This window comes from Polistes fuscatus, unplaced genomic scaffold (genome assembly GCF_010416935.1).
Source record: "Polistes fuscatus isolate 324 unplaced genomic scaffold, CU_Pfus_HIC Scaffold5, whole genome shotgun sequence".
NCBI classification, from domain to species: Eukaryota; Metazoa; Arthropoda; class Insecta; order Hymenoptera; family Vespidae; genus Polistes; species Polistes fuscatus.
Window position 1 is genome coordinate 4,020,234 of NW_025113129.1, and position 12,884 is coordinate 4,033,117.

The window sequence follows — 12,884 nt, forward strand, 5'->3', positions numbered from 1 at the left end:
TTCTTCTTTTTTTGACGGCATATAATTCATGTTATTCAAAAGTAGATTTATGTGATAAAATTAATATTTTTATAAAGTATTATGGTAATATACCAAGCAATTATGTGAGCAATGTGGAAGAATTATGTATAAAATTAAAAGCCTTGCAATATATTCGTAGCAAGTAGATATTTGTGTAAGTTTTAAAATGTTATTTAAATTACAGAACTTTTAGTCTGAAATTATTTTTGCAGAATATATGACACAAGTAAAATAGGTACCATTTCTGTTGTCGCTTGCGCTCTGGCTTGTGATTATACAATTTTGCTAGAAAATTTTTGTATTTTATAATGTGGATAATGGTGTTTCTTAATTATCTTGTATATACACAGTAAGAAATAGGTAAATATTATCATTTTCTCGAATGTTCATAAATCATGTGCAATGAAAATTCATTTTTTCAGTTATTCATTCTTAGATAAAATCATTCATACCAAATATTGAAAAATACATTGTTTATATATTTATATTACATAATATTATTCTATACATAGGTATATACGTGTATTTACATAATATATTTTATAAATCTATATTATTTCCATTAATAATAAATACTGCATATGCATACGATATATAATTTGTATTGTATATTGTACATCATTTATGTATGCTATACTTTACATGTTATATATTAAATAAATATAAATGTACGTTCATTCATAAATAGTATATCATATATTGATTGCAATTTGCATTCAACATAACAGCATCGTGGTGTATTTTATTACGTAATGATTCTTATATAAAATATTTGTATTTATTTTACTGATAATATAACGTTATAATATTAAAACAAAGATGAAATCTAAGCCGATTTATAATGAATTTGTAAAATTCTATAATGTAGAATCTTGATAAATCCAATTAATTCGATGTTTTAGTCACTCCCTAGTATATTTTTCCAAGATAAAAGAACTGCATTGAAGTTGAGTTGATATTATGAAATATACTTTTGTATTTATTAGATTATACCGCAGTATTATATTAATATAAATATATTAATTATAATATAATCATTTTTTTGTATAGAAATTGGAATTTTAAAACTTCTTAACTATAAAACTATGATAAATTAATAGAATTGTTCACTTTCCTTGCAAGTACAATATTAAAATGCTGTATGTATTTGTATGATTATTGTCAGTTTATAAGTGATATAGTTACAAGCAGAAATCTTTTTAAAGTTTTATAATAGAAATCAAATACAATTTTCACACTAAAAATCGTTTGTAGCAAATGTAACATTTTAATTTAAAAATAAAGAAATTTAAAATATAAAATTGCTTATTCAGTGATATCAAAGTAAGTTTACATGTCAATATTGTATCAGTATTGAGTTTTAACTTGTAAAAAAATTTTAAATATGCGATTATAAGAAATACAATTAGGTACATCCTTGCGTAAGTATTGATTCTATAATATCTTTTGCGAATCTGTAAAAAGGAAGATACTTTTATTAATGCGATTGTGAAGTATATCTCTTAAGTAGTGATAGTTTGTCACTTGGAATCATGAGGATATAAATAAACAAAACAAAAATATAAACAAAATTCTCGTTTGTGCAGTTTATTGTACCTGCAAATGTATAAAATTTATTAAAAAAACATTATAAAATAATTAGTTTCTGTAGATAAAATGAAAAGAAGGAACCAAGGAAAGGAGTAAGAATATGTTATTAATTAGGGAAAATGAAAGAAACTAATTACCTTCATAATGTTTATAGTAAGCGGTCTTTGACTGGATTTTACTTGCAATGAAATTTTTAGCATATAAAGTATGGATATTAATATTTCATCTAATAAATAGAATTTAAGATTATAAAATTTAAGAGTATTATTAAATTTTAATCCCTTAAATTTTAGGGATTAAGGATAAATAAAAAAAATCATCACAATTGTCGCCTTGGGCGTATTATTATATGAATATATAATATTTTTTTCAAAGTAATTTCTTTCAGATTTTAAAGTGCGTTATATTAAGATCGATCTACGGGGGAAAAAAAGATAAAAGATACTCTGGTGAGTAATTTGTGGTTCATTATTTTCTTATATACTTAAATAAGATATGATAACTTATCGTATTTCTCCATGAAACATATTCTTGCGTCTAGAAAAATTATCAAAATTAATTATAACGTGTTCGCGAGTTTTACTATTAAAAAAAAAAAAAAGAAAAAAAGACGAAAAAAAATAAATGAAATAATATTTTAACTATATTTAAATTAATTAAACTATATTTTTAAAGTATAAAAATGTGTGTGCCTTCAGAAATGCATTTATATATATATATATTTTAAAATGAAGCAATTTAAGCCACTCAAATAAAAAAGAATCCAGAAGGTTTGATGATAAATCCAACGATGATCACCTGTAACAAAAAGCAAACTATATTAGTCATACAGTCAAGTGATACAATAGCCTAACATATAAGTGGTCCAATTCGCAGATGCACTTTTCAATTGAATCCTTTATTTACTTTTTATCAAATCTCTAATTACCGTTGCAATAAAATTAAATTTAAACGCGTGATTTTACATTTATATAAAATAAATAAAAATAAAGAAATAGGAAAAATGAGAATACTAAGTTACTAAAAAAAATAATATCTATTAATTATTATGAGAGAAATACTTTAAAACTGCATTATATAGAAAAGAAAAATTGCAAATTTAATAAAATACGATCAAAGTGAAAAATTTTAAAGACAAAATAAGAAAAGAGAAATTACTTTAATATTTACCGAACGTTATTTAAGCTTTAAAATTAAATAATACAAATATTGTAATATTTCTGACTCTAACTAAACACATATGCATCTTTTGGACGATATGGCACACAGATTTGATGTGCCAAGGAGATGGAATGGTCCATCATCTCCAATTACAACTACAAATTAATGACGAGCAAGAATGTAATATAATAAAATATAAAATATGACTAGAAAGCTATTCTCGAAAAGTTCGAACTTGCCGTTTGAACCCTTGAAAATAACTCAAAAGTCTATGTAGTTGCCCTCTTCAGCCACAATTAAGTGGGGGCCTCTTCGGCCTTAGCCTCTTCTTTCTTCATCCCTGAAAACTGCATTGGACATTTTCAACGTGCAAGAAAGATAAGATATCTCATATATTTTTTTGCAAATTAACTTTTATTTCGTTATGATTCTAATATGGAATTATGAAAAAATTAATTTATATTTAATGTTAATTATATTCAAGCTCGTATAACCATGGATGAACTTAGAGTTCATTGCATAATATTACACGAGCACAATTAATCAAACGTCCAAGCAGATAATTTCCCTCGATGACCTAATAACACGTCGCACTTTTAATATCAAATAACAAAATTCAATTGAAATTTAATAATGCAACAAATGTAATGCATTTTCTTGCAATATTTTCATTTCATTCATTTGTTATATTGAACTATATCAATATTTTTCATTACAAGAGAAAATCGCTATTGTGCGAAGTGCTAATCTCATAATACTTAAAACTAAGTATCAAATTCATCAAAGGCTTTGCCAATTTGATTCGACTCTATCTCGTTCGAGATAGAATCGAAAAAGAAATGAATCTTCCAAGTGGTTGCAAATACCTCTATAAATTATGATACATACTCAAGATTACAGAAGAGTCACAAAATAAATTTACAAAACAAGCATAATAGAATGAGATGATAAAATTTTGCAACAATTCTGTATAAACCAGGAGGCGAAATTTCCACTCCGGAGTGGAAGCAAACCTCGTGCCTTTCCTGGATCCTACCTACTTAAAATTAAAGTTTTCACATTCGCTCAAAGAAGTATGCTACCTGCCTGCCAATTACCCATATTTAAAAAGAGCAAATACACATACGTACCCACCCACTCACTCCACGATTCTCTCACATACCACCAGGGTGCAAAAGCCTAAACTAGAGAGCATGCCCCGGGGCACCTCCGACACCCTAGTTCAACCACGTTTTCTAAACTTATATGCTAAAGGGTATACGTACTGATTGCTGTAATCGTCTGCCAAGGCTAGTGATTATTGCATAAAAAACTACAGCAAAAATACAAGTATACACTAGTATATATGCATACTAGTAATATACGAGTATATCAAAGTTTCCACAAATAAATGCGGTAACTCTACTATGCAAAACGATTGTTAAAAAAAAAAAAAAAGTTCGTATCGTACACGTGACTCTACAAGTTATTTTTATTCAATAACTTTAAAAAATAATAAGCGCGGTATTACGTGTCGCGAAACGATGTACAATGCACACACCTAAACGCACACACAGGTGCAACGTACACCGTGCAATCACTAGCACAATGACAGCCGCCAATAGGGGGAAAAACTTAAAAATAAACCTATACTAATTGTTTCTCACCTATACGAGTAGCACCTGGGCACAGGCATAGATGAGAACGCAGAAAGTATAGGGGGGAGAAACGGGAGATTAGTACATTAGAAGCTGAAAATCCTGATCTAAAAAATATGATTAAATACACATATATACATAAGACATAAATACATTTTTATAGAAATTTATCTAAGCGGCTAAAGACTCTACAATTTATTTGATAAGTATTAACTTTTAATATCTTTTAATATCTTTTAATATATTTTAATATATTTAAAAACCTCGGACGACTCCTTTCATTAAGTTGGCTGTTCTAATAAAAGAACTGGGCTTTGAGCCACCACTTAACTGCTAGAATCTATCCGTCGCGAATGAGTTTGTCTTCTTGCTCATTTATTTATAATATCGAAGTATCGATATATCAAAATTAATCGCGATTAGATAAACTAAGTACGGAGCAATGCATGTAAGACATTTATTACATGCTTTTCTGAACGAAACCGAGTAAATTAATGCTCGATTTCGCCACTACTATTCACGAACAAAACAAGTAATAAAAAGAAAGTGCATTAATTAATTGCACTGTTAATTAAATGATTTTAATCGATGAGACAAGAAAACCTATCCTGAACTAATAAAACATACAATACAATACAATATAATATGCAATTTTCATGAGTAACTCCTAGAAAGGAATTACTCATGTGCTCGTCACTAATTTATTGGAATAATTACAACCAGTAACTCGTGCCGATTAGGACCTTTCATCCTCGACATGATTGAGCACCGGAGGGACTTTAAATTTTAACTCACGACATAAGAAGTTCTACGATGGCTCCAAAACACTCCTACGTTACAGCAAGTATTGTAGTCTGCTGATTGAAGATCCATCGAAGATCCATCGAAGATCCATCGAAGATCCATCGAAGATCCATCGAAGATCCATCGAAGATCCATCGATGATCCATCGATGATCCATCGAAGATCCATCGAAGATCCATCGAAGAATTCATTCCACATCTTTGATAAGGTAGAAAGTCCGTCGTCATATCTGTAAAATAAAATAGAACAAAACGATAAGTTATTTGCAATATAATCCAAAATCATATAAAATAAAATCGAATAAAATGTAAATAAAAATAGATACTTACAATGCATTTCAATGGGATGAAATTCAATTGCACCATGGCGATGCACCTCGCGTGAATCTAAAAACGCGGTATAAACGAAAATAAGAAACTATAGATGAGTTTCTTATCGCGAAACCGAAATTTATTATACGGCGAACAACACTGATTCTAATTCGCGTATGATTTTAATTTCTATGCGCCCGATCACTGATTCTACAACTTTCAAAGACTGCTTTGCACACAGTCAATGCAAGTAGAAAAATCTTCATTGATGCACTGATTCTAATACGCGAACAGTCTGTGCGACTGTTTAAAGATAAAAATACAACTTTACTCGAACAAACTCTAATGCAATTACTGCCTTGGTCGCAGTTAATTTAATATATATATTTCAAAAATAGTTCGCGAACGCGACGGAATTGAAATAAAACGAACGAACGTGCTTCTAATCCGTGATTTTAATTATATTTAACGATACAACACTCCCGTATATTGCTTCGCGCACGATAGCAATGCACGAACACTTGCAACACTTCACAAACACAATTCACAAACACTTCCAACACTGATATATTCCCATGATGATCTGAAACAGAAATAAAAACAAAATTATAAATATCATTGTTGTAAGTAAAAAAATTATTATAATTATTGAGAAAGTGTTTAAAATAAAAATTGACTTACGTTTATTCTTCATTGATGAATGCACGATGGGTATCCTACCCTTAGGATGACGATGAGCACACGTTTAAACCGAATAAAAGAAACTTACGGAGTTTCTTAACCGAGCAAACGAAACTTTAACATGCGACGATCAACACTGACTTTACTTTCCGATTCTTTTGTATTTTATTTTTACGATGCAACACACGAGTACCTCATTGCCTATTGCAAGATGTTCTGAAACAGAAAAAGAAAAAGAACAATTAATATCATCGTTATAATAAAAAACCATTAAAGTTATCATAGAAACGTTTAATAGGAAAATATACTTACTTTTAGTCTTCATTGATGACTGCAGGATGGGTATCCTACCCTTAGGATGACGATGAATAAAATAAAATTAAATAAAACTCTGAAAAGCTGAAACATACTAAAAAGATTATAGAACAATATATCCTGTGAATCATTCCTGAAGGCATTGCACACTTTTAAAGATATTTTATCATAAAGAATCAATATAAATTCAAGCAATATTAATTGCCTTTATCTCACTACTTGTATAAAATTACATATAAAGTATTTAATATCAGTAAAAATTGTTAATAAAAATCGATAACGTTATATATATAATAGTTTAATACGTCACGTCGTTAGATCTTATTGTTAGCTCGTTGAAGGAATGATCTGGAATGAACACGTAATCGCGTCCTTCATGTCGAACGTTCGGCTGTCTTCGTTTTGTTTTCGGCTGTCTTCGTTTCTTCTGTTCTCACTTCGAGAAATTCCTGGAATATACGTACACATTCGTTATTGCCCGTAGATAGAATATTTTGTTTTCTTATTTCTCTCTCTCTCTCTCTCTCTCTCTCTCTCACTTTCGTTCTCACTCTTGTATACATTTCTGTATGGTTTAAAAAAAAGAATAACGCTTACCTCGATGAATATGAAGATAAAAAAGAGTAAACACAATTGTTAGACTGAGTATATGTATTCCTGCTGGACTCTCCTAATGCTCGGTACCTAAAAAAGGAAAAAAAAAGATTACATTAGTATAACATAAAGAAAATCAAATATATGAGTGTATGTGTACGAGCTACCTATACTTATGAATATGCTTGTATGTGTGTGTATGTACAGGAATCGAATTTAATACGAAATACGATCTTTGAATACATAATTATGAAAAATAATTAATTAGAGCATCATTAGAGATGGTAGTAAGTATCGATACCATGAAAAAAGCTGGAAATTAGAAGAAATATTGTTAAGTAACATTGGTGAGATTTGGCGGGATATCGAGATATATCGATGTTATATTCTCACAAATTTCTTACGAACTTTTTAATATTTCGTTTTGAAAACATTCACGTATGAAAATCTTATGTGTAACTATCGTTTGATATATAATAGAAAGGTGTAAAATACTTTTCAATTACCTGAATTAAACGAGATGACGCAGTACGCTGGAACATATACAGCTGACAGAAAATGGCGTTTCCTCTACCTTTCCCCTGCGCCCCCTTCCGTTGCCACTGCGTTGCCTCTGCTGCGCATCTGCTGCGCGCGGTAGTATGCGCGGTAGTCAACTTTCAAAAAAAGTAGCGAAATCCGTTGACCAATGGCTACTTGAGATTTTGCATTTTTCCATCTATTATAGAAAAATATCGAATAGTTAAAAAGGATATAGGAACATAAAATTGTCGAAATATTACTTTATTAATCCAAACAATCAAAATTGAACATTATAAGTCGATATCCATAGAAATGATGCCGTAAAACAAGATATATATATCATGCGTAGAAAAATGCATACCAATGTACATGGAATTTTTTTCTACGCAAATATTCTTTATCCTCGACATTATCGTAATCTTTCGATTATATCATTTGGAAGTCATTTGCTAGAAGAATCTATTAGTATATAGGAAGATTATTTACGTTAGAAAATATTTTTTAATTACCTGAGATTAACGGGACGACGTAGCATCCGTCGATCTCCAGCACCGACGCCGCGAAAAGAAAGAAGGAATGATCAGCAAAGAGCCCTGATTGGCTGATAATTATTGCAGAGATAAGTGACCAATCAAAATTCCCAATTACCATATAGAAATTTCGCAACAAGCTTGCCCCACGTACGTAACTCGGCTTTCTTCATGACCACGCTAGTCAAGCTAGATATGATAATTTATTTTTAAATAAATAAAAAATTTATTCTATTTTACTATTTAAGGTACACGTATCTTGTTAATATTTAAAAAATAACGAAAAGAATAAAGACAATATGCACTATAATCCTTATCACACAGAACAGAAAAACATACATAATTTATTTATTACAATAATTAAATATCATTTTATGAATTATTATAATTATCTAATTACTAATCCAATTAATAATTATGTTATCTAATTTATTTTTTATTAGGTGTATACGTTCCTTGTTAATATTAAAAAATAACGAGTAAAATAAAGACAATATACACTAAAAACTTATCACATGGCAACGTTCTGATTTAAACATTCCTTCAATTTTGTGTAATTGTTTAAACTAATATCATTTGTTTTAACGTCCCTGGCAATGATGACTTTGGATAATAAAATTTTTATCCAGAAAATATCACATTAAAATTATTTTATATTCAAAGTACGTTAATAAGTATGTAATGTTTAAACCAGTACATATGTGTTAAACAATCTAAAATATAAAGAGATTGCATTAGAATATTAAAATAATTGTTAAATAATCGATAGGAATGTCTATTGTTGTCTAAAAGATCGGAATATATGATCTATGTACCGTCCCCTTCGAAATCCACCGTTGAAATGAGACGTTGTCCTCTATGAAAGTACTTTTATTAGATGTTGTTTATATGACTTTGCAACGTTGCGCATGTGTATAAAGTGAATAATCCATCTAATCGATAAATTTAAGATTATAACGTTATGATTTTGTATTTTTATCTATTTCATGTATTTTAATGCTCCTGCGCAGTGATGACTTCGAGGGATAAATTTAGCTGCAATATAAGAAAAGTGCATTAGTGCATTAAAAATTGTTAATGTATACGTTATGTACACGTATATGGAAATGAAAAAGAAAGAACTCTCTAAACAATTATATACCGATATTAAAACAATTAATAAACATTATACTAATGAAAATGTGAATTATTAAAATTTACCATTATAATAGAAGAAAGCTGGGGTGTTTGCTCGTTTCAGTATCATAAAAAAATTGCTGGATTATTTTAAAATCTTGTAAACTTTCTTTTATGTATGTATTGATATACGAAACAATAAAAAGCAATCGATGCTGTGCTTCTCAAAATCTCCAAATACATGCAAATCTGAAAATCATAAGATTGTATTAGTAAAGTATCAAGCAAATGAAGAGTCTATGTATATGTATGATTTGTATAAGATATCACTCTCTCTCTCTTTCCCCTTCTCATACTTTTTTATACATTCTTTATGTTATAAAAAAAAAGAGATAACTTACCACCAACAATATCAAGATAGAAAAGTAAAAGCTATTGTACTGACAATGAAGTATATATCATATGTATTCTACCAAATGTTGGAAACCTAAAAAAGTAAACAAATCAATATAAGGTATATAACAAATAACGAAGATAATAAAACAATATAGACTAAAACTTTATCACTGGCAAGTTCTGATTTAAACATTCCGTCAATTTTTGTGTAATTTTTTTACTATAGACATTAATATGTAGGTAGAAACGAGCTATATATGTATATGTATGATATTTGTATAAAATTCACTCTCTCTTTCTCTTTCCCCTCTCATACTTTTTTATTACTATTCTTTACTATTCTTTATGTTATAAAAGAAAAGAGATAAACTTACCACGACTGATATCAATATAAAAAAGTAAACACAATTATTTTTTGGATAGAAAAGTAAACACAAATAGATTGACAATGATAGATATCATGCTGTATTCTACCAAATGTTTGGAAACCTAAAAAAAAGTATAAAATAACATAACAATGGTATAATATAAGAATTAAATATATAAGTGTTTATTACGTGTAACACTTTCCTTGTTAAAATATTTTAAAAACAACGTGTAGAATAAGGACAATATACACTAGAAACTTTAAGAAACTGTACAGAAAAAACAATTGTATAGAAAAGAAACCACGTTGTAGATATTTCTTAAAACAATTGAAATAAAGCACTGTAACCATCCTTAAAGAATTAAAATAAGAATGTTTCCATATAAATACAGAATATGGGAATTTATACTTTCATAGTTGGCATGAGAGATGTCAATTGTTTTGTTTCAATATATTTAATTCTTTAAGGATGGCTATATTGCTTTATGTCATTTGTTTAAAGATTTCTATAACGTGGTTTCTTATCTATACGATTATGTTTCTCTGTGCAATGTGATATCAATTGTTTTAAGAAATATCTACAACGTGATTTCTTTTCTATACAATTGTGTTTTTCTGTCTAGAGTGACAAAGTTTTTAGTGTATATTGTCTTATTCTATACATTATTCTTTAAATATTGACAAGGAAAGTGTTACACGTATAAACAACACTTATATTTAATTTTCTTTATATTATACCAATGCTATGTTAATTAATACTTTTTTTTAGGTTTCCAAACATCTGGTAGAATACAGCATGAATACATACACTCATCGTCAGTCTAATTGTGATTACTTTCTATCTACATAATAATTGGTTTACTTTCTTATATTGATATCAGTTGTGGTAATTATATCTCTTTTCTTTTATAACATAAAGAAGATTAATATAAAAAGTAAAGACAGAAAAAAAGAGAGAGAGAGAGAGAGAGTGACATCTTATATACAAATGATACATATTATACATATATAGACTCGTTCAGTTTGCTTGATACTTTACTAATACAATATTCTGATTTTCAGGTTTGCAAGTATTTGAAGATTTGGAAAACATAAAGAGAGTGCATTAGTGCATTAAAATAATTGTTAATATAATAGATGCAAGTGTCAATTGTTGCTTAAAACTAGGAGTATATGTTCTGTGATCCCTCCTCCTCGAAATTCGTCGTTAGATTGAGCCATTGTGCTCTATAAAATTTGTTTTTTTAAATTTTATTTATATGACTTTCCTAACGTTGCGCATGTGTGTAACGAGAATTTTAATTGAATAAAGAGAAATTAAGATAAACGCTCTGATTTTAGCATTTTTCATTTTTATGTAAATGTCTAAACAAATGTACATTTTTTTTAATGTTCCTGTGCAATGCAATGAATGAATCGAATGCAATCTCTTTTAACATCGCAACTTTAATTTCTATAATTTTGTACAACTCCCTGGTATCTGTAAATACATAAAAGTTATTAAAAAACATTATAAAGTAATAGTTTTTCTACTGTCGGTCTTCCTACACTGTCGGTAACACTGATGGTAATTTACATGAAGGTTTTCCTACTGTCGGTAACTCTGATGGTAATTTATCATCAACTCTTCTCGGTCGATAACTCTATGGTAACTTACCATTAACTCTTCTCGGTCGGTAACTCTGATGGTAATTTACTATAGCATTTTTCCGGTCGGTAATGCGACTTTACCGACTTATGATTATAAACCAATTAAACCACAAATTAATGATTATTTGCAGTCTTTTAATTTTTGTGCAATTGTTTAAACAAACGTCCTATAAAATATTTATTTAGAGATTTGATATAACATATTTAACGTATTATTCATAACGTATTTACTTTTTATATCAACGTTTATGTGTGAACTAATGATCAAATACGTTTGAACGGTACGCAGAGATAAAGAAAAACATGCGAAGGTGAAGGTCAAAGTCAAACGAGGTACGAGCATTTCTATGTATACACATCGTCTATCATCGAGTACGCATAGAAAAACATTTCGCGACTGGCCATATAAGGTAAATAGGGGGAGGGTGGGGTGACTCGAGCTACGTCATCCTATTCAGCGACTGGCGGACGGCCGTCTGAAGCAAGTCTCAAACTAGTTTCGCTCCAACGTAAGAAGCAACTTAATTACTCCGTAATTAAGAGTCAAAAAGAATATTTCATATCAGAATTTGTAATCTAATCAAATTTCATTACAGGTACATGCAATCATTATCGATGACGTGAATGCATTGAAATTAGGTAAGAAGATCTGTAATTAGAATTATTTATATTATCGATTATAGTATCGATAGTTTCACAAAAAATTTCAATCATAACCTCTTATTCTTTTAGGTTTCAAGAAGACGTTCACCATCGTTCCATGGAATTATACTAATCAATGGGGTATACAACTGCATACATCGTGCAAGTGTATTTCTTTCTTTCTTTCTTTTTTTATTTTAGAAATGCATAGTTCCAAATGGATCGTTCGATGCATTAGAAAATTTTAACATTCTCGTACGTAATTAATTGTAAAGTAAACGAAATGATTATCGAATTAAGTATTTAATTACGCGTTGCAATTGTTGTTTAATGTTTTAATTTAAATTCATTTTAGTTCTTTCGGTATTTAATCACATAAATAGTCAAGACACAGTCGATTCTATTTTGTTCAAACGATAATTTATAAATATGTACTTTTTTAGTTTTACATTAATGCTATATCTATTCTTCCTATAAGTATTAAGGCAATTGGCATAACTTCTGTAAAAATAACCCTATCGCGATGAAATTTATTCTTTATTCGCGA